At 42.1% G+C, this 26,193-nt stretch overlaps 1 protein-coding gene across 1 annotated transcript in view; it reads right to left on the bottom strand.

The window, feature by feature from the left end:
* The window catches only part of DGKI (diacylglycerol kinase iota), a 1,086,779-nt gene that overhangs the window by 449,532 nt on the left and 611,054 nt on the right, over positions 1-26,193 (bottom strand). The gene's annotated exons all lie outside the window — the stretch shown is intronic.

Here is a 26,193-nt window from a genome sequence, read left to right as displayed (position 1 = left end):
TCATTATTTGGCTGAATATGAATAATGTATTTGGGGCACTATTCAAAGCCAAATTGAATATGAATATTCAGTATAGCTGTACTCATTATCTCTAATTACCTGTGGAAACAAGGAGTCACTCCTTTAAATACAGTACAATTGAAAAGGAATTTTCCATAATGTTCTAATTATTGCAATTTGTTATATTTTTGTGTATTGGCCACTTACTGTTGATTTAAACAAGATGATATACAAGAACAAATTACAGGGTCCTTTTACCAAAACACCCTAACATTTGCAAGTAGCTCAGCTTAATATGGGATTTTCACATGTGATACCTGCAAATTTTGCATATTTGGTTTTTAGAACATATACTTTTTTGGTTTTGCAGTCACGCACTAATATTACCATTAGTGTGCAAAACCTGCAAAACCTTTAGCACCTCCTATTTAAGTGTTCATAAGAATAGCCATACTGGGTCAGACCAATAGTCAATCTAGCTCGATATCCTGTTTCCACAGTGGTCAATCCAGGTCATAAGTACCTGGCAGAAACCCAAACAGTAGCAATATTCCATGCTACTGATCCCAGGGACAGACAGTGGCTTCCTCCATGTCTGTCTCGTGTCTGTATCAACTGTGTTATATCTGCATTAATTTTCAGCAAATTCTTAGGGCCCCTTTTACAAAGCCGTAGTAGTGAATCCCAGTGTAGCAAATGCAACAAAGACCCATAGATTGATGCAGTGGGAATCACTACTGCAAAAAGGGGACTTTAATACACAGTTTAGCATGCTAGAACAGGGAAATTACCGCATGTCATTGTAACATGTTTGTGAAGTAGCCTGTTCTCATGACATGGTAAGGGGTTTAGTAAAAGAGCCCTTACATAACATAACACCATTTATTTTCTTTGGAAGATAATGGACACAAATCTAAAACTGGGCACTACAAATTTGGTATCAACATGCCTGAATTCCATTATAGAATACTAGCATAAGAACATAAGAATTGCCGCTGCTAGGTCAGACCAATGGTCCATTGTGCCCAGCAGTCTGCTCATGTGGTGGCCCTTAGGTCAAAGACCAGTGGCCTGAGACTAGCCTTACCTGCGTATGTTCTGGTTCAGCAGGAACTTGTCTAACTTTGTCTTGAATCCCTGGAGGGTGTTTTCCCCTATAACAGCCTCTGGAAGAGCGTTCCAATTTTCTACCACTCTCTGGATGAAGAAGAACTTCCTTACATTTGTATGGAATCTATCCTTTTTTAGCTTTAGAGAGTGCCCTGTCATTCTCTCTACCTTGGAAAGGGTGAACAACATGTCTTTATCTACTAAGTCTATTCCCTTCATTATCTTGAATGTTTTGATCATGTCCCCTCTCAGTGTTCTCTTTTCAAGGGAGAAGAGGCCCAGTTTCTCTAATCTCTCACTGTATGGCAACTCCTCCAGCCCCTTAACCATTTTAGTTGCTCTTCTCTGGACCCTTTCGAGTAGTCATCTATGTACCTGTACTTACATTTAATGCATCCATTTATGCTATGTCAATAACAGGCATATGTGGGTGCATACAATTGTGGCATATTAGTGCATTAGTTATCAAATACTGTAAGTCAGGCACATAAATGTTAGACATGCCCATGCCCTGCCCGTGTGCCTCCCCTGTACATACCCTGTTGCATTTATACACTAAGCAAATTGAACATTAAAGTTATAGAATGCCGCTTAATGCCCAATGAGCACTTATATGTGTAACTGTAAGCACCAAGTTATAGAATGAGGAGGAATATGATTCAAAAAAATTCTTGGCATGGGAATTCATACATGGGATATCCAATTGCTGTATTAAGATAGTGGTTCTCAATGCTATAGCCACCTAACTAGTCTCATTTTCAAAATATCATTAATAAATATGAATATATGCTGCTATAACTGAAATCAGACCCAAGCGATTAAATAAAACATATAAAATGGAAAAGAACTCCAATATTAATAGGAAAAACCTAACATCAAGCACACTGTCAGATCATACATACTCACAAGATATAAAAAATAGAATGTTCAAAAATACTTCACTTTAATAGAGATATCCTGTAGTACCGACCCATCACCAATCAAAATCAGATATAGTAACTAGTAAATGGCACTGAAAAATAAGTCAGACGATAAATACAACAAAAGACTGTGGATGATGATGTTCTAAAAAGATGATTTATCTATTGCTTCTTCCAAAAAAACCCACAAATAAATACAAATATAATAGTCCACATATGTACATAAGAACATAAGAACATAAGAAGCGCCATCTCCGGATCAGACCTTCGGTCCATCAAGTCCGGCGATCCGCACACGCGGAGGCCCTGCTAGGTATTCACCTGGCTTATTTTATAGCCAACCATATCTTTATATGCCTCTCTCAAGGAGATATGCATCTAGTTTGCTTTTGAAGCCTAGGACTGTCGATTCCTCAATAATCTCCCCTGGGAGAGTATTCCAGATGTCAACCACTCTCTGTGTGAAGCAGAACTTCCTGACATTAGTCCTGAACTTGCCCCCCCTTAGCTTCATTTCATGTCCTCTTGTCCGTGTCAAATTGGACATTGTAAATAATCTTCTCTGCTCTATTTTGTCAATTCCTTTCAGTATTTTGAAGGTCTCGATCATATCCCCACGCAGTCTCCTTTTCTCAAGGGAGAACAATCCCAGTGTTTTAAGTCGATCCTCATATTCCAGTTTCTCCATACCCTTCACTAGTTTAGTTGCTCGTCTCTGCACCCTCTCCAGCAGTTTTATATCCTTCTTTAGGTAGGGAGACCAATGTTGGACGCAGTATTCCAAGTGGGGTCTGACCATTGCCCTATAAAGCGGCATTATAACTTTCTCTGATCTACTCGAGATTCCTTTCTTTATCATGCCCAACATTCTATTTGCCTTATTTGCCGCTGCCGCGCATTGTGCCGACGGCTTCAGGGTCCTATCTATCAGTACACCCAGATCCCTTTCTTGTTCACTTTTTCCCAGAGTTGCACCTGACATTCTGTACTCGTATTCCTTATTTTTACTGCCTAAATGCATTACCTTGCATGTAGTTCTACAAGACCCTACACCGTCCATGTTTCAGCGAACACGCCTTCCTCAGGGGTCCTAAAGGTAATAAGTATATTCATGTACTGAATTAATGTTATTATGAAACCACTGTAGTAGAGTGATTAGGTGACTAAGGTGCAAATATAAATACATACTGAAAGTGTGAGTGAAGGTGATGGCTGTGAAATACATATAAATAATGTGTGATGAGAACTTATTTGTATGTGAAAAGTAGTGATGACCAAAGGGGTGTAAGAACCATGTCAAACCTAGGGATACATGAAGAAGTAAAAACCAAAGATAAAATAAATTAAAGAAGACCAAAAATCATGTGCATAGGGTGCACATTAAAACTAATAGTGCGTGATGGTCAAGAAAGACATACATATAAACAAAACTTAATGACCTACATACCAGTTGGAAGCTATGGTCTCAGAAAACAAATATAGACTAAAAACAATGTGAGTGACCTTAAACTGTGAATGGAAATTAATCAATAATGCATGTAAACCACATCATACATAAAAATCTAATATAATCTAAAAACAGTATGAGTACCTTTAAACTGTGAATAAATAGGATTATGCATAAAAACAGCAAACTCATAAAAAGCACATATCAGGGCCATTATTGCCAGAGTAAATTATGCTTTTATTGATTTTCATGGATGATGTAATTTTAATGCATTATTTATTCCTACAATATGGGTTTCCTGGAAACTGGATGAACTGGAAAGTGAGTGTAAGCTTCCTTCAGATCTAGAATACATAGATAGTTGTGATCTATGAGGGGATATAGGGTTAAGAACATAAGAATAGCCTTACTGGGTTAGACCAGTAATATTACTGTGAAACCACTGTTATAGAGTGATTAGGTGACTAACCCCCTCTTCTATTAAACTGCGCTAGCAGTTTCTAGCGCAGGGAGCTGCACTGAATGGCCCGCTCTGCTCCCGACACTAGGGAAAACTAACTATGTACCATCCACACCCTCATATACGTTCTCCTTCAGCTCAGCCTTCCTAGATTGAGTGCTTGCCACTATCTGGGTCATTTCAACTAATAGCTGAGGGTTACTATCCACTAGGACATCCTGGACTTCTCCTGACATCCAGGGTGCCCTAATCTGTCCCTGGCCAAAACCAGACTCCCGTCCTGGACAGGCTATGGTCTCATTAGAATAACATAGACAGGGCAAATTAAGCACAACAGCCATTGGGTCCCATCACACCAATGGCCTTGCTTCATCTGAATTTAGCCATCTCTTCTCCATTTTCAGGTACATCCTCAGGTAAGCGCTCCATTCTCCATTAGCCATCTCTTCTCTATTCTCAGCTACATCCTCAGGTAAGCGATGGTCCAAGACTTTGTTTCACACCCAGGGACTAGAGATTCATCCCCGTCCCCTCACCATCCCCACAGTGAAAAGCATTTTTCATCTTTGCCCCCTCACTATCCCCACATTCTTCATTTCTGTCCCCACAGTCTTAATTTTCTTCCCCACATCTCCCTGCTCATAGCACAAAAACTATTTTAGGCAATTTTTTGGGCCTAAGGCATTGCAAGTAAACTCTGCTACACTTTAGTAAGGGGTTGAGTTACCAAAGATTAAGTATAGCTAATGCAGATAATATGTCTTATCTATATTAGAGCTGCAGGTCGAGAACCATACATATAACAATATATCAATTCATTACATATCTTATTTCATGATAAATAGTGAAAATATTAAAATACTTATAATACCAGCTATATCTCATCCCTCCCACCCCACCCTCTTCCCTCCTCCCACCTCGGTGGGAGGATGTGTGCAGGAAATTCCTAAAATATAGGAAAAAAAATTTTTGTTATATATAAAAAAGAAAAAAGGGGGAAATATTATAAAAAATCAATCAGGCTATCTTTTTGGGAATTAATCCAAATTTCATATGCACCCTAGATGGTGTTATAATTATGTATCTAGTTTCTCTGAAAAGCAGTCAATTTTGACATTTGTTGTATATATTGAACTTTAGCCAATAATACTTTGGGCACTGGTAAATCTGATTGTTTCCAGGCAGATGCCAGGACAAGTCGACCTGCTGTCATTATCAAATGTATCCATTTCTGATGTTTTAAAGGCAGGGCAGCTGGTCCCTTATTCAACTTGCAGCATTCTATAGTTTTAGGAATTAAAATACCTAGTACTGCTTCAATGAAGGAAATTACTTTGCCCCAATAAATCTGTGCTTTAGTACAATACCACCAAATATATTTGAAAGTACCCACTTCTGCACATCCTCTCCAGCATTTATCTGACCCTTTCCCATACATAGCTCGCAGTTGTACTGGTGTGTAATACCAACAGAACAACATCTTATATCCATTCTCTATCATATGACTAGCTATAGTACCATATAGAAGAGAATGCAGTATTTTAAATCATTTTTAATCAGTATAAGATTTACCAATGATCTTTTCCCAACGATGTCTATATTTTGAAGGGGGATGAAGATGCTCCAAGTGTGCATTGTATAATCTAGTGATACTTCCCCTCCTGCTCTCCTTTATCATAGCCTTTCCTAAATCCGACTGTTGAACGATAACTAATTCTCTAAGAACCACTTTTCTAATAAAGCTTTCAATTTATCTATAATAAAATAGATTGCTTGGTGCAAGGCCATATTCTTCCCTCAGTATTTCAAAGGGGATAATTTTCTCATCTTCCAACAATTGGCCTAATGTTTTGAGACCTTTCTTTCGCCAAAGATGGAAGGCCACATCAACTTCTCCTGGAGTAAAATTAGGCATATGTATAATAGCTGCCCCATAAAGTAATTTTTATCCCCATAACATCACCTACATACCTGAATCCACAAATCAAGAGAATGCCGTAATACAGGGTTGGACTTCTTGGCTATTACAGAGAGTTGTGAAAGTTGGAGCCAGGGTATCACCCACAAGGGAGGCGCACCCAGTATTTCCTGTTCCATACACACCCATGATTTTCCCCTATCCCATTTCCAGTTAATTAAATATCGCAATTGGGCTGCTTGATAGTAAAATCGAAATTGTGGTACTGCCATTCCTCCCAGTTTCCTAGGTTGATACATCATCACTCGATATACTCTTGGGGTCTTATGTTGCCAAATAAAAGCGAATATCTTCTGCTCTAATTGCATAAGGAATTTTTTAGATAGAGGGATCGGTAGAGCTGAAAAAAGGTATAACAACCTCGGGAGTACCACAATCTTTATTGTTTGTACCCTACCCAGCCAGGAGATATTTAGATGTTTCCATCTCTCCATATCTTGCCAGATCACTTTCAGAAGAGGAGGGTAATTAGCAGCATATAGTAATTCTACATGCTTTGTTAAATTAATCGTAATGATTGTTGTGCCCATTAAATAGAATAATTACTAGAAATCCATCTGTGATCTAAATCTGACAGGGTAAGATCCAAAATTTCTGACTTTTTTAGACATATTTATCCGGAATCTGTCCAAAAATCATGAGAACTTCTACTATAGTTTTCAATGAGGTAGAAGGATCTCGTACCGTAAACAAACAATATAATTTTTGTCTCCAACCTACTACAACTTATACTTGAAATATTTGAAGTCTGTCACACCAACTGTGAAAGAGGCTCCATAACTAGTGAAAAAAGCACAGGTGACAAGGCACAGCCCCGACAGGTCCCCTTCCCCAAAGTTAATCTTTCAGTATATCCTCCATTGATATTAATTTAAGCCAAGGGGGCCATATATAACAATCGTAGCCAATGTAGGAAATCTCCAGATATCCCCATCTTTTCTAATACTTGGAATAGATAGGGCCAATAAACCCTACCCTTTTCGGCATTAATACCTAGAATAAGTCAAATCATTTCCACCATTAACTTGGCATAATATATGGCAAACTCAGCGAATATTATTGAAAGTCTGACAACCTCGGACAAATTTAGATTGATCATCAACTATCAGATGTGGCATAAACATTTGAACACGTTTAGCTAAAATCTTAGTAAACAATTTTTAATCCACATCTAGTAGTGAAATAGGTCTATAAGAAGTGCAAGATATTGAACTGAGTTGGTCCGGGGGTATTGTGGATGGCTTAGTTGGACTGAATGTCGGATGGGAGTTGGTGAGCTTGTTGTGTGTTTGAATTTAGCGGGGTAGGGAGTGTGTTTCTGGAAATGGGTGTGGGGCTGTTGGGTTATAGAGTTGGATAGCTGTATAGATCGGGTTAAATAGCCTTTCGATGGCTATGGATTTTCTTCCCTATCATGTTATTTGCTTTTCATGACCAATCCTTTTTCTGGGATATGTGAGGTGTATTTGTGTGTGTGTTGGGGAGTGACTGTATGGGGGCAATGTGATGCTTGAGTGAGCCTGATGGGGATTGGGGAACTTTACTTTAGGCATCAGAGTGTTTTAGTTATAATGGGAGGGGGGCTAAGGTACAAGAAGGCCTCTTTGATTTGACCTCATTTTCCTACTATGGCTGATCTGAATACATCTGGATCAGATTCTTGGAGGGGGGAAGGGGGATAGGGATAGGGGTAGAGTACGGTCCAAGGAACTTCAGCAAGAGGGGAGGGATGGGGTGGGATGGAGAACAGCGGAACTATTGATTGGTTCTTGGAATGTGAATGGACTAAACAGTCCGGGGAAACAAAGTATAGTGTTTAGAGAACTGAAACGCTTGAAGTGGGATATTAGTTTAATTCAAGAGACCCACTTGAGACTCAGAGATGCTGCTTTGCTGCAAGTGCCTCAATTCGAAGTGGTTTGGACCCATCAAGCATAGGGGTCTACCAAGAAGACAGGGGGGGGGAGGTTGGCAATCTTGGTGAGAAAGGGGCTGGGGTTACAAATTGTAAGGGGTATTGGAGATTAAATGAATCTTTGTTGAGTGCTCCTCAGGTAGTGGTGGAGGTGGACAGGATGATTGAAGAGTTTTTAGCCTTTAATGATACGGGGAGGACTCTGATGCGACCTTGTGGGACGCATTGAAGGCAGTAGTAAGGGGATTTTTTATTAAGTGGGGGGGGGGGGGGCTCGCTTTAAATGGCAAAGAGCTCACCGCCAGTTAGAACTCCGGGAACAGCTCATTAAGTAGGAGCAGTCCCACAAACACAATCCGGACCCTTAGTGTCTGCTACAACTGTTGAGAGTGAAGGAAGAGATTAATCAAGATCAGATGGAAGCGATTGATCGTCTTAGGGAGAGATTTAAATTGAACATTTATGAGCATAGTAATAAAACAAGCTCTCAACTGGCTAGATATATTAAGCTTAAGCAATCTAAATCTACCATTGTCAGGGTAAGAAATAGCAGGGGAGGACTACAGGTGACTGATATCGCTATCCATCAGGCTTTTTTGAGCTTTTATAAAAAAATTGTACAGTGGGCTTGTACAGGAGGATTTAGCTGTTTATCAGAGATTTTTGGACACCTTGCCTCTTCCAGAGCTCACTGTGCCAGATAGAGAAATGCTTCACAAACCTATTTATTATTTGCTTGAGGTACAGGGAGTGATTAGGGAGCCCAAGAATGGGAAATCTCCAGGTCTTGATGGCTACTCCAGCAGGTTTTATAAACAATTTGTGGAACTTGTGGGTCCTATTTTGGTGAGGGTTGCAAATGGGGTACCGGAGGGGGGTCTTTTGCCTAAATCTATGAGAGAGGCTGGGGTGGCGGTTCTTTTGAAGCCGGGTAGGATCCCCAAAATTGTGGTTCATACCGGCCAATTTCTTTGTTGAATTTGGATGCTAAGATTTTAGCTAAGGTGCTTGAATTGAGGTTGGGCAGGGTCCTGCCGAGTTTGATCCATTTGGATCAGTCAGGATTTAAACAAAGAAGGCAAGTGAGTGACAATATTAGGTGGACTTTACATCTTCTTTGGGAAATGCAACAGAGACCAGTTAAGGCAATTTTGATGGCCATTGATTCAGAGAAGTTCTTTGATAGGATGCTGTGGGGCTTTCTCTGGGAGGTAATGGGATTGGCTGGTCCCTGTAGTAGTTGGGTGAAGGCTTTTTATGCCTCATCAAGGGCTTGTCTCGGATCAATCAATCTTATACAGACTACTTTCCTATAGAGCAGGGGACCCATCACATTATTGTTCACTCTCTCTGTTGAACCTTTGGCTATCTGTATTCGTAATCATCCCTTGTTATGGGGGTTTGTACAGGGAGGGGTGGAACATCATATTGCGCTTTTTGCGGATGATATTTTGTTGTATGTAAGGGATCCAATTTTCACTATTCCTCTTTTGCTACAGATTTTTGAAGATTATGGTATAGTGTCGGGGTTTAAAACAAATCTCGATAAAACGGAAATATTGAATTTGACATTGGATGCCTTGGAGGTCAACAGGATTCAGGCGTCGTTTCCATTTCGGTGGGATTCACAGGAGCTTCGGTATTTTGGCATACAGTTGCCAAAAAATTTGAATAAAATTTTTGAAGTAAACTATCCACCGGTGTTCCATCAGATTAGATGTGATCTACAATGTTGGCATGGTTTATGTTTTCTTGGTGGGGAAGGATAGCTGTCATTAAGATGAACATGCTGTCGAGGTTGTTGTTTCTTTTCCAAACATTACCAGTGCAGGTACTTAGGGTGGCGTTAGCCGCTTTGGATGTCGAATTGAGGAGGTTTATCTGGCAGAGGAAGCCTCCCCGGATTTCCCAAAAAGTGATGTGGGCTGCTAGGGAATTAGGGGAAAGAGGAGTCCCCAATCTGATTTGGTACTATCAGTCGGCTCAGATTCAATTGTTATAAGAGTGGGAAATAGGGGAGTTTAAGAGTGGGGTGCAATTAGAGCAGGAATATGGGGGCCTAAAACCACTTAAATATAGGCTATGGCTCTCCTGCACATTTCGTACCTAGGCGAGAAATCTGGATAATCTCTTCCTATGACACCTTTTCTTATTGTGGCAGCGGGTTCGAGATCAGTTGGGTAATGGATCGCTGGTGTCCTCATTGGTGCCTATTTGGTTTGAGCCTCATTTTGTAGAAGGACAGGAGAATAGAGTGTTTCGGACCTGGGCAAGGTTGGGTTTCATTACTTTTTGTGACTACATGGGTGAAGAGGGGATGATTTCTTTTGCTCGGCTCCAAGAGAAGTATGGGATGTCCAATGGGGACTATCTAGCTTATCTTCAAGTGTGATATTTTTAGAGAGCCAGGGGTTGGGATTCTAGATCGCCTATACAGGGGGAACATCTGGAGAATTTGTGGCTTTCATTGCAGAGGGTTCGCCACCCTATTTCTGTTTTATATCAATCAATATCAATATCAATGACCTGGCCAACAACTCCACACTTGCAGCACAGAAAGCTTTTCGGGAGCTCGGTGAGGGCTTGAAACCTTTTGTAAAGACTTTAGCTTTTTCTGAAATACTGCCTGCATATGGAAAGGGAGAGCAAAGAGTGAAAAACACAGAGTACTTTAATAAATGGCTCAAAGCCTAATGTCATCAAGAAGGCTTCAGGTACATAGGAGGATGAGGAAATCCATGGAAGGACAAGAAGCTATATTGCACTGATGGGCTACATATTACTACAGCAGGAAAAAGAAACCTTGCAGAGAAATTTAGACAATACGTTTCTAGGCATTTAAACTAGAAGGTGGGGGTGGTGTATGTATGAAGGACAATTCTCCAGCCCCGGCAAAAGAAAAGATGTGATAGTAGTAAAGATTGCATCATAAACAATATCAGCAACTCATTTCTTAGCATTGCAACGGAAAGTGAAACGAAACAAAAATCTATACGAAAAAGGAGATTACCACTGAAAAATAGCTGGAAAGTGATGACCACAAATGCTTGAACTCTAAGCAACAAAGTTCATGATCTGCAAGCCCTGATGTTAGAGGTAGATCTAGATATTGTCGCTATCACAGAAACGCGGGTCAGTGAATCACATGGATGGGATGCAAACATACCGGGATATAATCTTTTTAGGAAGGACAGAGATGGTCAAAAAGGTGGAGGAGTAGCTCTCTCTGTAAAGATCAATATCCAAGCAACCGAAATGCAAGGAACCTGGGGAGAGGAAGAAGCGATAAGGATCACTCTGAAAAGAGAAGATGGAACTTCTATCTACGTGGGTGTAGTCTACAGACCTCCGACTCAATCGCAACAAATTGATAAAGATCTGATTGTGGATATCCAAAAGTTTGGAAGGAAAGAGGAGGTTCTGCTATTGGGAGATTTCAACCTGCTGGATGCGGACTGGAATGTTCCGTCTGCGAAATCGGAAAGAAGTAGGAAGATTGTGGATGCCTTTCAAGAGGCTCTGCTCAGACAAATGGTGATGGAACCCATGAGGGACAAAGCGATATTGGATCAGTTCTTCACAAATGGAGAGAGTATCTCTAATGCTTGAGTGGTTGCTCACCTGGGAAGTAGCGATCATCAAACGGTTTGGTTTGATATAATGGCTAAAGTGGAGAGTGGCCGCACGATACTTAAAGTCCTAGATTTCAAACGTCCAGAATTTAATGCAATGGGAGAGAACCTGAAGAAAGAGCTGTTAGGATGGGAGGACATAAGAGAAGTGGAAAGACAGTGGTCTAAGTTGGAAGGAGCAATAAAAATGGCTACGGACCTTTATGTGAAGAAAATAAATAAAAACAAGAGAAAAAGGAAACTGATATGGTTCTCCAAACTAGTGGCGGAGAAAATAAAGGCGAAAGAGTTGGCGTTTGTGAAATATTAAAAAAAACCAAGAAGAGGAGTGCAGAAAGGACTACAGGGTAAAATTGAAAGAAGCCAAGAGAGAGATATGTCTGGCGAAAGCACAGGCGGAAGAACAAATGGCTAAAAATGTAAAAAAGGGAGACAAAAATGTTTTCAGATATATTAGTGAAAGGAGGAAGATGAAAAATGGAATTGCTAAACTAAAAGATGCTGGGAACTGATATGTGGAGAGTGATGAGGAAAAAGCAAATGTGCTAAACAAATTCTTCTGTTTTGTGTTCACAGAATAAAATCCTGGAGAAGGACCGAGATTGTATGACAAAGATACACGAAAAAATGGAGTAGATTCTGCGCCGTTCATGGAGGAGAGTGTTTATGAGCAACTTGAAAAACTGAAGGTGGACAAAGCGATGGGACCAGACGGGATCCATCCCAGGATACTAAGGGAGCTCAGAGAGGTTCTGGCGAGTCCTAATAAAGACTTGTTCAACAAATCTCTGGAGATGGGAGTGATTCCTGGGGTTTGGAGGAGAGCGGATATGGTCCCTATTCATAAAACTGGTCACAGGGATGAAGCGGGAAACTACAGGCCGGTGAGCCTCACTTCGGTTGTTGGAAAAATAATGGAAGTGTTGCTGAAAGAAAGGATAGTGTACTTCCTTGAATCTAATGGGTTACAGGATCCGAGGCAACATGGCTTTATAAAAGGTAAATCGTGCCAAATGAACCTGATTGAATTTTTTGATTGGGTGACCAGAGAGCTGGATCGAGGACATATGCTAGATGTAATTTACTTAGATTTCAGCAAAGCCTTTGATACGGTCCCTCATAGGAGGCTGTTGAACAAACTTGAAGGGCTGAAGTTAGGACCCAAAGTGGTGAACTGGGTCAGAAACTGGCTGTCCGACAGACGCCAGAAGGTGGTGGTTAATGGAAGTCGCTTGGAAGAAGAAAAGGTGAGTAGTGGAGTCCCTCAGGGTTCGGTGCTGGGGACGATCTTGTTCAATATGTTTGTGAGTGACATTGCTGTAGGGTTAGAAGGAAAAGTGTGCCTTTTTGCAGATGATACCAAGATTTGTAACAGAGTAGACACCAAAGAGGGTGTGGAAAATATGAAAAAGGATCTGCAAAAGTTAGAGGAATGGTCTAATGCCTGGCAACTAAAATTCAATGAAAGAAATGCAGAGTAATGCATTTGGAGATTAATAATCGTAAGGAACCGTATATGCTGGGAGGTGAGAAGCTGATATGCACGGACGGGGAGAGGGACCTTGGGGGTGATATTGTCCGAAGATCTAAAGGTGAAAAAACAGTGTGACAAGGCAGTGGCTGCTGCCAGAAGGATGCTGGGCTGTATAAAGAGAGGTGTAGCCAGTAGAAGGAAGAAGTTGTTGATGCCCCTGTACAGGTCATTGGTAAGGCCCCACTTGGAGTATTGTGTTCAGTTTTGGAGATTGTATCTGGCGAAGGATGTAAGAAGACTTGAAGCGGTCCATAGGAGGGTGACGAAAATGATAGGAGGCTTGTGCCAGAAGATGTATTAGGAGAAAAAGGAAGCCCTGAATATGCATACCCTAGAGGAAAGGAGAGTCGGGGAGATATGATTCAGACGTTCAAATACTTGAAGGGTATTAACGTAAAACATAATCTTTTCCAGAGAAAGGAAAATGGTAAAACCAGAGGACATAATTTGAGATTGAGGGGTGGTAGTAGATTCAAAGGCAATGTTAGGAAATTCTACTTTACGGAGAGGGTGGTGGATGCCTGGAATGCGATCCCGAGAGAGGTGGTGGAGGGGAAAACGGTGACTGAGTTCAAAGAAGCGTGGGATGAACACAGAGGATCTAGAATCAGAAAATAATATTAAATATTGAACTAAGGCCAGTACTGGGAAGACTTGCACGGTCTGTGTCTGTTTATGGCCTTTTAGGGGAAGATGGGCTGGAGAGGGCTTCAATGGCTGAGAGAGTTTAGATGGGATGGAGTAGGTTTTAATGTAGATTTTGGCAGTTGGAACCCAAGCACAGTACTGGGTAGAGCTTTGTATTCTTGCCCAGAAATTGCTAAGAGAAAAAATTAAAAAAATTTAAATTGAATCAGGTTGGGCAGACTGGATGGACCATTCGGGTCTTTATCTGCCATCATCTATTATGTTACTTTGTTACTGGAGGGGTCATACTGTGTTCCAATTTTCCTTTATGGAAAAATGGGAAGGGGATTTTGGAAAGGTTCTTACTAGAGAGTTCGTGGGGATAGAAATCCCACCCGTCCCCGCCAAAGTCTCACCCGTCCCTTTGAGGAATCCCACCCATCCCCACCCGTCCACACTAGGAATCCCTCCGTCCCTACCATCCCCGCGAGGAATCCTTTCCGTCCCAACCCGTCCCCGCGAGGAATCCCCTCCGTCCCCACCCGTCCCTATAAACTACAGAAATAGTTATTTCATTTAATTATGCTACTGAATTAAAGGCTCTGGTAGAAACCCATTTTTATCACACAACTAATAAACTACTTTATCCTAAAGCAAAAAAAAAAAAAAAAAAGAAATAGACATTTTTTCCTACCTTTGTTGCCTGGTTTCTGCTTTCCTCATGTTCTCATTCAATTCCTTCCATCCACTATCTCTCTTCTCTCTGCATCTTCCATTTGCTCTGTTACTGTGCCACTCTCTTTCTCCCCTTTCCAAATTGGTCATGCACCTATCTTCTTCCCTCCGCTCCCCCAATAGTCTGGCATCTCTGTCTTCTTCCCTGCCAGCTGTAAGGTTTGTTAGTCACCCCCACAATGTATGGTTGGTGGGGTTACGTGAGAGGCGCCCTTACACACGCCAGGTCCCATGTTCAGTTCCCTCACAGAAGATTCACCCGGAGTAGAATCAAATAAGAAACACAGCCAGAGGTGATTGCATAAAGAATATATTATAGAAATAGTCTTACAGAAAAGCAATATTCATAGGCATTACAATTAAGCATTACAATTAATGAGAGAGCAAAGCAGTTTCTCTGCCTTACAGAGTTCAGAGGCAAAGAGACAGAGAGTCTGAAGTTCTAGGGAGAGCCAGAGAGAGAGAGAGAGAGAAATTTCGGGTTCCATAGATAAAGAGAAGGATAGACAGAGAGATAGACAGAGAAAGAGAGATCTTTATGTGTGTTGCAGAGAGGAGGCTTTTATAGCTTGGAAGCTTATTCTAAATATAGAATCTATTGAGCTTCAATAGAAGTTAAACTTCCCCTCTCCTTCGTAGACAGGAGAAAAATAGACTGTAGTCATATATGTATTTCCAGTATGTCTCTGACAATAGTTTCTGATTAACTTTAGTTATCTGTGCACCTGGACTCATTGTCCTAAGCATCCTCTTAATCAGACATTAACACATTAACACCTTTTAGCTAATCATGATTTAATCAGGGCTACTTGAAACCATCTTCCTGGATGCTTTCTGTGAATAAGCATTCAGGATCTATTTGCATCTACATTCCAGAGTGAGATTGATATAATTTCCCATAGGCCTTCACTGACATTAGTTATGCCAATTGAAAATGCTGATTGCTAGCAATAGCTATGCTGACATCTCCCATACTTTTTTTATTTTTATTCTTTGAAATGAAGGCAAGCTTGCGGTACCCTTCTTTAAACAGCCAGTCTGCATTTCACAGATGCCTCGCTTCCGTCCAACAGCACATCCCCTGTCCTGCAGAATCTCCAAGCTATGAAGATAAACAGTTCCCATTATGAGTTCAAACCTCTGTCTTAGGTTGTACAGTCAGTATGCTATATCTTACCCGTCATTGAGCGAATGAACGGTGCATAAGGGATGCAGGAAACTTTCTCAGGAGGTTCAGGCATAAAGGTACCAAGATGTCAGGAGAGAGTATGCAAGTATGGGATATGAGATAATATATTATGTCTGACCCTGGTATGGCCATGCCAAATTAAAACCAAATAGAACCAAATTAGCCAAATTAGCAAGTGTCAGAGAAGGTACTGGAAATACATGTATAACTGTCTTAAAAGCTAGAGGGAAATTTTTGAGATAAAGAAATGTACATGTAGCAAAGGAAAATCATAACAATGATAGGGTGAATTAAAACATTAAATACGTGGTTTGCAGTGGGCGAATACCCAAAGAAAAGTTCCCAAATTGAGACATTGGCGTCTCGTAGCAAATTTTGTACATTTTGTGCAATCTGTTCATTTTTGAAAGTGATAGTATGATTCACTTGTGTGGAGGTTTTCTTAAGTTGTTCAATGTATGCATGGAGTTCAGTAAAGTTCAGCAGCTTTTGAAATGTCTCGTTCCCCATACCAAGAGGTAGTGGATGTACAGCATATGAAATAAAGTCTGGAATGTCCATAGAATCATTAGAGATGTGGAGTAGGTTAAATAGGCAAAATAATGCACAGAATTTAAGAAGTTGGTTGGTTGGGCTGAGAACTTTTCAGCACCCCCTCATACACCTTTCTTGGAGTTACACACCATAGCACGTATATGCTACTTTATCTGCCAGGAACACACCGGAGACTATCACCAGAGACTTTGGAGCATTGGGTGAGAGGCTGAAGCGGACAGGAGCGCAGGTGGTTTTCTCATCGATCCTCCCAGTTAGAGGCAAGGGAAGAGCCAGAGATGAACGTATCCAGAGGACGAACGAGTGGCTACAGGGATGGTACCGCGATATGAACTTCGGATTCCTAAACCACGGGGAAGCGCTACAAGGACTTCAGGGACCAGACGGACTCCATCTGACCAGTAGGGGTAGGAACGTCTTTGGACACCGACTAGCCCGCCTGCTTCACAGGGCTTTAAACTAGGTAAGTCGGGGGAGGGTACCCATTTACATATTAGTGCAGAAAGGAATTATCCTGATGAGGTGAGTCGAAACTCCGCTTCCATGTCCAAGGTAAGTACCCACATTGCAAACAGTTCTTTAGGAGTCACACTGACTCGGGTAAGATACACCTCACAGGGACTTAGCAAACACAAGATATGGAGGGCCATGTATGTCAATGCACACAGTTTAGGTAACAAAATTCTAGAACTGGAGGCTGAAATAAGGAATGCCGACCTAGATGTGGTGGCAATATCTGAAACTTGGTTCACGGACTCATATGGGTGGGATATGGCTATACCGGGCTACAATCTACTTCGTCAGGACAGAGAGGGCAGGTTAGGAGGGGGGAGGGGTAGCTCTATACATTAAAGAGGACATCAAAACCACCAGGATCACAGATGTCAAGTACACCGGGGAGTCCCTCTGGGTAAACTTGGCAAGAGGCAGAGAAAAATGCCTGTATCTAGGTGTGGTATACAGACCCCCAAGACAACTGGAAGACATGGACGCAGAATTAATTGAAGACATAGAGAATATCACTCTACGAGGAGAAGCTGTACTGCTAGGGGACTTCAATATGCCTGATGCAGACTGGAACTCATTTTCAGCGACAACCAGCGGTAGCAGGAGGCTCTTAACCTCCATAAAGGGAGCACATCTCAAACAAATGGTAACGGAGCCCACTAGGGACCAGGCGATCCTTGACCTGGTACTCACCAACGGGGAAAGCATCTCAGAGGTCTCAGTAGGAGATACGCTAGCCTTCAGCGACCACAACATAGTATGGTTCAACCTTAGGAAAGGCTTCCCTAGATCAAACACGAAAACAAAGGTACTCAATTTCCGGGGCACAGACTTCGCACGCATGGGAGATTTCGTCCATCAGACGCTGCAGGACCAAGCGGAGACCGATGATGTAGAAGCTAAGTGGTTAACACTGAAATCAACCATACATGAAGCAACTAGCTGCTTCATAAAATCAGTAAATAAACGACAAAGAAACAATAAACCCCAATGGTTCACCGCGGAGATCTTGCACCTCATTAAGGAGAAGAAAAAAGCGTTTCTCTCCTACAAACGCACGGAGAAAAGAGAGGCAAAAGTAGAATACAGGACCAGGTCTACAGCGGTCAAAATGGCAGTTAGGGAGGCAAAACTTTGAATGGAAGAAATTCTGGCAAAAAACATTATAAAGGGGGACAAATCCTTCTTCAGGAATATTAGTGACTGAAAAAGGAACACAGACGGGATAGTAAGCCTTAGAAGACCGGACGGACGTTACGTGGAAGCAGATTCCGATAAAGCCGAACTACTGAATGAATACTTCTGCTCAGTCTTCACCTGTGAGGCACCGGGACACGGTCCGCAGTTGAAGGCAACACAAAGCACAGAAGACCCATTTCAGAATTTTGAGTTCACACCAGGTGAAGTTTACAGTGAACTGGCAAGACTCAAGGTGAACAAAGCCATGGAACCAGACAATTTGCACCCAAGAGTGCTCAGAGAATTGAGCGATGTCCTGGCGAAACCGTTGGCTGAGCTATTCAATCTCTCCCTAAGTAAGGGGAAAGTTCCCCTGGACTGGAAATTAGCTAATGTCGTTCCTCTGCATAAAAAGGGTTGCAGGGCAGAGGCTGCGAATTATAGACCGGTGAGTCTCACATCAATAGTGTGCAAACTCATGGAAACACTAATTAAAAGCAAATTGGACATGATCTTGAATGAAGGGAATCTTCGGGATCCCAGTCAGCATGGATTCACCAAGGGTAGGTCCTGCCAATCCAATCTCTTCAGCTTCTTTGACTGGGTAACAAGAAAGTTGGACTTGGGAGAGTCTTTGGACGTCGTGTACCTGGACTTCAGTAAAGCTTTTGATAGTGTCCCACACCGCAGGCTGCTAAGCAAGATGGAATCGATGGGGTTAGGAGAGACACTAACTGCATGGGTCAATGATTGGCTGAGTGGCAGACTTCAGAGTGTGGTGGTTAATGGTACCCTGTCTAAAACATTGGAGGTAACTAGTGGAGTGCCGCAGGGCTCGGTCCTGGGTCCACTCCTTTTCAACATATTCATAGGGGATCTGACTCAAGGGCTTCAAGGTAAAATAACACTATTCGCCGATGACGCCAAACTATGTAATATAGTAAGTGAATGCAGTTTACAGAATTATATGGCGCAGGACCTGCTTACATTGGAAAGTTGGTCCTCAACCTGGCAGCTAGGCTTCAATGCTAAGAAATGTAAGGTCATGCACCTCGGAAGCGGAAATCCATGCAGGACGTACTTCTTGAACGGAGAAACTTTAACTAGGACTTCAGCAGAATGAGATTTAGGAGTAATCATCAGTGCAGACATGAAAACTGCCAATCAAGTGGAGAAAGCTTCATCTAAGGCAAGGCAGATATTGGGTTGTATCAATAGAAGTTTCATCAGCCGAAATCCTGAAGTCATAATGCCGTTGTACAGGACCATGGTGAGACCTCATCTGGAGTACTGTGTGCAATTCTGGAGGTCACATTATAGTAAAGATGTGCGCAGAATTGAATCGGTTCAGCGGACGGCCACCAGGATGATCTCGGGGCTCAAGGGTCTCTCGTACGAAGAGAGACTGAACAAATTGCAGCTCTACACTCTCGAGGAACGTAGGGAGAGGGGAGACATGATCGAAACATTTAAGTACCTCACAGGACGTGTCGAAGTGGAAGATGATATTTTCATTCTCAAACTCAGGGGCGGAAAATTTCATGGCGACACCAGAAAGTATTTCTTCATAGAGAGAGTGGTTGATCATTGGAACAAGCTTCCAGTGCAGGTGATCGAGGCAGACAGCGTGCCAGACTTTAAGAATAAATGGGATACCCATGTGGGATCCCTACGAGGGTCAAGATAAGGAAATTGGGTCATTAGGGCATAGACAGGGGGTGGTTAAGCAGAGTGGGCAGACTTGATGGGCTGTAGCCCTTTTCTGCCGTCATCTTCTATGTTTCTATGTTTCTAACTGTACAGCAAAGCTTTCTTAGGAAGGTGGCTATCATGAATCCGTAGATCCAATGAACAGGAAACAGCGAACAGGAAACATTGTGAACAGCATGTGTGAGAAGGTAGAGAAGTCTTTGCATTCAGGGTGCAGGAAGATGAATTAGTCCAGCAGGAACTGACAGTCTCTTTAAACTGGTGAGATGCATACTTGTGATGAAGTGATGTCTGCACAGGATCTGTGAATCACTGGAAACTGGTGGTGTTCACCCTTGGGATGAAATGATATCTGTGTACAGGGAGGAATACACCGGCTTGAAAAGAGTCCAGATAACATTTAGCCGCTGTACTTCAGTGTGATCCAAATGAGAGAAAGAAAAAGAGAGAGAGAAACCAGGTTGTCTGTACTGAATGTAGAGAGAGAGAGAGAGAGAGAGAGAGAGAGAGAGACCAGGTTGCCTGTACTGAATGTGGCAACATGTGACAATATTAATGCATTTATTTGGTATAGTAATGGCAAAAGAGAGACAATATTCAGTTACTTAAGGCTCTTAATCGAACATTCCAAAAAGATATGAGTAAAACCTTTTCTTAAAAAAATAACCCCTAACTTAGCTACATTTAGGATATGCAAACTATAGGTAAAAAGAACATTGCGCAATTGGGCTAGTTAAAAAAAATGGGGAAAAGAGCTCTAGAAATGGCCAATGTAATGTATCCTGGGGTATCCCTCAAACTAAAACAAATAGACAAAACACAGACCACATGGCACAGACAAAACATAAAACACAAAACATAAAACATAAAACACAAACTATTCTTCCAGCTGTCAAGTGTTCAGGGCTGAACTTATCTCTGGAAATAAACACATTGTTATAGAACAACAAAACAAAGATGAACACATGAGTAAAGTATATAGACAAATAATGCATAGAATAACCATTCCATATTCAGAAAAGGCATAAAGCTAATATCTTCTTTGGAATGTCTTTATCTCTGCAGTGATAAAGAGGATCCTTGGAAAACACTAAAAATATATTTGTGCCAAAACTGGTCTGGGATGGCTATGTATATATCTGAACTGCTGCTAAGAAAAAGAAAAAATATTTCAAATTAGCAGCATCTTCAAGGTCACTTAGAGCAAACTTCATCCCTGTTCCATTCCGGCTGACCTTGATGACATGTCTGCCACCTGGGTCCCACTGCACTCGGAGGAGTGGGCACTGCGGTGCAGAAGTCAGGTGTAGGCTAGATGTGTCTTCTTTTGTCTGCACTGTCGTGTCCTGGCATTCAGAGGCAAGGGGCAAATTCCGAAAATCATTAGTCATGTCTAGGACAGAGAAAAATGCACATTTAGGGTTAAATTTCACAGTAATGTCAGAGTAAGAGGTTGCCACTGGTACTACAGGCTTTGAAATTTTAGTTAGGGCACGAGAGTCTATAGTGAGCCTACTGGAGCTCTCTGATTTAGCAAATGACCAAGCTGGAGAGCCACATGCTAAAGAGATAGGTCCGCTCAGACCCCTCTCCTCCATCTTAGACACTAGTTCTGTTGCTGGAAGAAGTACTGGTTGCTGTGTTTGTGGTTGAGGATCTTCGGCCTCAAACAAAATTTCTGTGTACCTTTTCCCACAATCTTGTGCCCAAACTGAAACATCTGCAACCTCTGAGTGAGTTATACTATGATCTTGCTGCTGCATTAGCATGCTACATTGAGTGGCTAACTGCACAGGAATAACCTCATGAACCAAAGGTTTAGAAGCATTTAGAATTCCTGTACCTAATGCAAGACCAGCCACCTCAACTATTTCTTTGCCTGTATTCTCACTCATGCTGGCAGTAGTTTCTACAATGTCTTTCATTTGTTCCTTTTGTGGGATAGACACACACTTTGAAGCTTTGTCATTTAGACCCTGAATCTCACAAATTTCCATATTTTTCTGATCTCCAGTAGGAGGCGCTCTATCTGTAAAACTGATTCTGGCCCCTGTATCAATTAAAGTTAATTTTTCCTGACCCTCTATGGTAGTATTAACATTGGGGCAGCTGCAAGTGTCCAATATCAAAGGTGCCACATACCTCAAGCTGAATTCTGAGTCTGACTTCTTTCCCTTATCCTGCGTCTCCAAAAGTGAGTCCACAGGTAAGTGAAAGGAGTTCGGCTGGGCTGTGAAGGCTTGAGTCACCTTGGTATTTGGACACAGAGAGTCAGGACATCCCTATGCACTAACACTGTTTTTCCTGGCTGTCAAATCACTTTTTACTCTGTCCAATTCTATCTGCATTGTGTATTTATCCTGTTCCCATTTCATTTTCTCTTTTTCTAATTTTTCCTTTTGGTCTCTGAGTTCATGGAAGGGAATGTAAGTGGAGGAATTTCTGTAACTACCTCTGACATGCCCCCTATTTCCTGTGTGTGGTGTTTTATTGTATTGGGGTGCTCCCTCAGCACGCCACCTTCTAGCTTCTGATACTGAAATAATTTGAGCTGGCTGGGTCTTCCACACAGACCCAATCCTGAGCAGTAAAGTGTCAAAAGGGGTAGTTTTAGGATCCTCCGAAAACAACAGAAGGTGTTTAGCAATCTCGGGGAATAATAATTCTAATAGAAATTCTTTATGTTCTCTCTGATCATAATCAGAAGAAATGGGCCAGTGTTCCTTCTCTTTAAGTACAGCGTGTATTACCCAACTCTATATGCAAACTGCTCTAGTGTATCACTTGGCATGGGTGAAAGAGTTCTAAGTACCTGTAGGGAGCTGCATCGAAATAGTTTTTCGATGCCTATCTTTACAAACTGGTATGGATGAACAAGAGATCCAAATTTATAATAATGTGGACCCATGGCTAGGTGCATAAGCTTATCAAAATCTGCAGAGTTCCTTTTGTATTTCCCTAGACCCCAGTGAATCAGTATGTCAGTACCCATTTGCACCATTCATTTATGTTAAAAGGCATAGGTCCCACTTTTTGTACTATTCTTTCAATGTCACTGTCCTTCATATGTCCCTGCAGCACTACAGTTACTAGAGCTGTGTCACTTATAGGGGTACTATTGGTATTGCTCTAGCCTGGTAATGAATTTTCCTCCTCTTCATTTGTCGGTTCTTCTTCCTGTTCTACATCTGTAGCTAGTTTACCTTTTCGCTGGCCTGCTACAAAAACAGTGTTCTGTTTCACTATAAACTGACTACATGGATTATATGGTGAAGGTGGCAATGGTGCAGACGGCAGAATCTGTGAGGAGACAGCATTAACCTGTCCCTGTGAGGCATATTTTGACTTTAAATACTTTAATTCTGCCTTGGCCTCTTCTAATTGTTCATTTACAGCTAAAAAGGAATTTGTAGCTTGAACAATTTAGGTTCTTAGCATGGATATATTAATTTGTGCCTCATCTAAGTCTTTGGACAGCTGATGGCACTGAGTGTTCAAGTCAGTATTTTTTTGTCTTAGGCTAATAAGTCCTCTACATAGGCCCTGAATGAAAAGGCATTTTCGTTTATTTGTTTTCTTTCTAAACTCCTGAGCATGAGAAACCATTTGTTTCTGAATATCGTGCCATGTGTTTTCTGGAAAATTACCCTCATATGGACCCCCTTTCTTGTCAAAATATTTGTGTACAATATCTGTGAGTTATTGAAAATCAAAAGGGTTCATATTTGAGGCTGCAATCTGCCTTGGTACGTGGGCCTTGCTCATCCCTGTCTGTGTGTAGCCTTTGAGACGGAAATGCTCCCACTGATGAAGGAGGGAGACTTTAGTTAATAGGTAGAAAAATGAGGTAAAGCATGTAAGGCAACAGTCACCGGCATAAAGAATACACTTTTGCCCACATTTGCCCACACTTTAAATGCAAAGGTTACTACCTGAAATTTACAGGCAGAAGTTTAGCAGGAAAAAATAAAAGAAATCTGTTAGAAGAGGAGAGATGCCAGCTGTCAGTTCCAGTCCAGTGTGCACTGGGCCTTTCACCAGAGCAGAGACTGACAAGAAATAGAATTAAAAACACAAGGTAAACAGTAAAAGTTATTAGTACAGATATGGCATGTCTTAATTGAGTGACTGTTTTAATATGGGATCATGCTTTTCTTCAGAGCAGCTCAAATATTCTTACATGCAACACCCTCTAGCAAGCCTATAATAGCAAAGCATAAAATGCAAACTGGCACAGGTAACACTACAAAGCCTTTTGATAGTAAAATCTCACCAAATATAAAACCCAAAATATTACTGGAACTTTTCACAAATGTGTCATTCAGTCTAAAACAATTTAAGGGTTCTAGAAGGTCTTTTGATTTCTATCTCACTCTGTCTATCAATCAAAAATACAAAGTCTATTGATAAGTAAAATCTCACCAAGTATAAAACCCCACAATATTACTGGAACTTTTCACCAGTGTGTCATCCAGTCTAAAGTATAATCAATCTAAGGGTTTTCCAAAGTCTTTTGATTTCTATCTCACTCCTATTGCACAGTGCATACAAGGAAAAAAAAAATTGAATTCTACTTACCCAAATGAAATCATCAGGAAGGACCGAGACAAGCCCCCAAAATGTAAGGTTTGTTAGTCACCCCCACAATGTATGGTTGGTGGGGTTACGTGAGAGGCGCCCTTACACACGCCAGGTCCCAGGTTCAGTTCCCTCACAGAAGATTCACCCGGAGTAGAATCAAATAAGAAACACAGCCAGAGGTGATTGCATAAAGAATATATTATAGAAATAGTCTTACAGAAAAGCAATATTCATAGGCATTGCAATTAAGCATTACAATTAATGAGAGAGCAAAGCAGGTTCTCTGCCTTACAGAATTCAAAAGCAAAGAGACAGAGAGTATGAAGTTCTAGGGAGAGCCAGAGAAAGAGGGGATGGGGTGATGATCTAAATTTCGGGTTCCATAGATAAAGAGAAGGATAGACAGAGAGATAGACAGAGAAAGAGAGATCTTCATGTGTGTTGCAGAGAGGAGGCTTTTATAGCTTGGAAGCTTATTCTAAATATAGAATCTATTGAGCTTCAATAGAAGTTAAACTTCCCCCCTCCTTCGTAGACAGGAGAAATATAGGCTGTAGTCATATATGTATTTCCAGTATGTCTCTGACAATAGTTTCTGATTAACTTTAGTTATCTGTGCACCTGGACCCATTGTCCTAAGCACCCTCTTAATCAGACATTAACACATTAACACCTTTTAGCTAATCATGATTTAATCAGGGCTACTTGAAACCGTCTTCCTGGATGCTTTCTGTGAATAAGCATTCAGGATCCATTTGCATCTACATTCCAGAGTGAGAATTATATAATTTCCCATAGGCCTTCGCTGACATTAGTTATGCCAACTGAAAATGCTGATTGCTAGCAATAGCTATGCTGACACCAGCGTCTTCTCCCCACTCTCTCTTCCCCATTTCCTTTCAGCGTCCTTCTCCCCTCATCTTCCCAAGGCCTGTCAGCTTCCTTCTCCCCCCTCTGTCTTCCCCATGTGCTTTCAGTGTCCTTCTCCCCCCTCTGTCTTCCCCATGTGCTTTCAGTGTCCATCTCCCCCCTTTGTCTTCCCCATTTCCTTTCAGCGTCCTTCTCCCCCCCGTCTTCCCCATGTCCTTTCAGCATCCTTCTCCCCCTCTATCTTCCCCATGTCCTTTCTGCGTCCTTCTCCCCCTCCGTCTTCTCCATGTCTTTTCAGCATCCTTCTCCCCCCCGTCTTCCCCATGTCCTTTCAGCGTCCTTCTCCACCCTTTTGTCTTCCCCATGTGCTTTCAGTGTCCTTCTCCCCCCTCTGTCTTCCCCATGTCCTTTCAGCATCCTTCTCTCCCCGTCTTTCCCATGTCCTTTCAGCGTCCTTCTTCCCCCATCTTCCCCATGTCCTTTCAGCATCCTTCTCCACCCTTTTGTCTTCCCCAGTGCTTTCAGCGTCCTTCTTCCCCCTTAGTTTTACCTTAAGCGTCTTTTCCTCTCCACTCCACCTTTCCTCCCTTTCTCCCTCCCTGCCTCTTACCTTTGTGGCGCTTCCCCGCCTGACTGACAACAGAACAGGCCCGGTCCGACAAACCTCCCTGCCCTATAGCCGCGAATCTAAATTACCTTCTTACAGCAGCTGGAGTATTGAAGCGCTGACATCGTGGAAGACTTCTGTTCCAATTGGCTGTGTGCTGCGGCAGGGCAGGTAGGGAGAAGATGAGCCTTGCATCCAACCCCGCAGGAACCCCGCGACCCTCGGAGGCATCCCCACGGGATCTCCGCGACCCTAGGGGGCATCCCCACGGGTCCCTGTGTCCCTAGGGGGCATCCCCACGGGATCCCTGCGACCCGAAGGGAGAACCTGCGGGATGCCCGCGGGTCCTGTGGGTTTCCCGTCGTCTCCGTTCCCATGCAGCTCTCTAGTTCTTACCTCCAGGGAGTGGGAGATCATATGTGGGGAAGTGTACAAGGCGTCCTCTTGTGCATTAGTACAGGAAAACGCCTATAAGATTCTGACTCGCTGGTACTTTACACCGGAGCGATTGCACAAAATGTACCCCCAAGTTTCTAATCAATGCTGGAGATGTAGTACTTTAGTGGGCACCTTCCTGCACATTTGGTGGGATTGTCCGGTATTACACCCTTTTTGGAGGAGTGTGATCTTAACAGGC

The sequence above is a fragment of the Geotrypetes seraphini genome, chromosome 9 (genome assembly GCF_902459505.1).
Source record: "Geotrypetes seraphini chromosome 9, aGeoSer1.1, whole genome shotgun sequence".
In the NCBI taxonomy this organism is placed as follows: Eukaryota; Metazoa; Chordata; class Amphibia; order Gymnophiona; family Dermophiidae; genus Geotrypetes; species Geotrypetes seraphini.
Note: the sequence above shows the minus strand (reverse complement) of the source record. Positions and strands in the feature narration are given on the sequence as shown.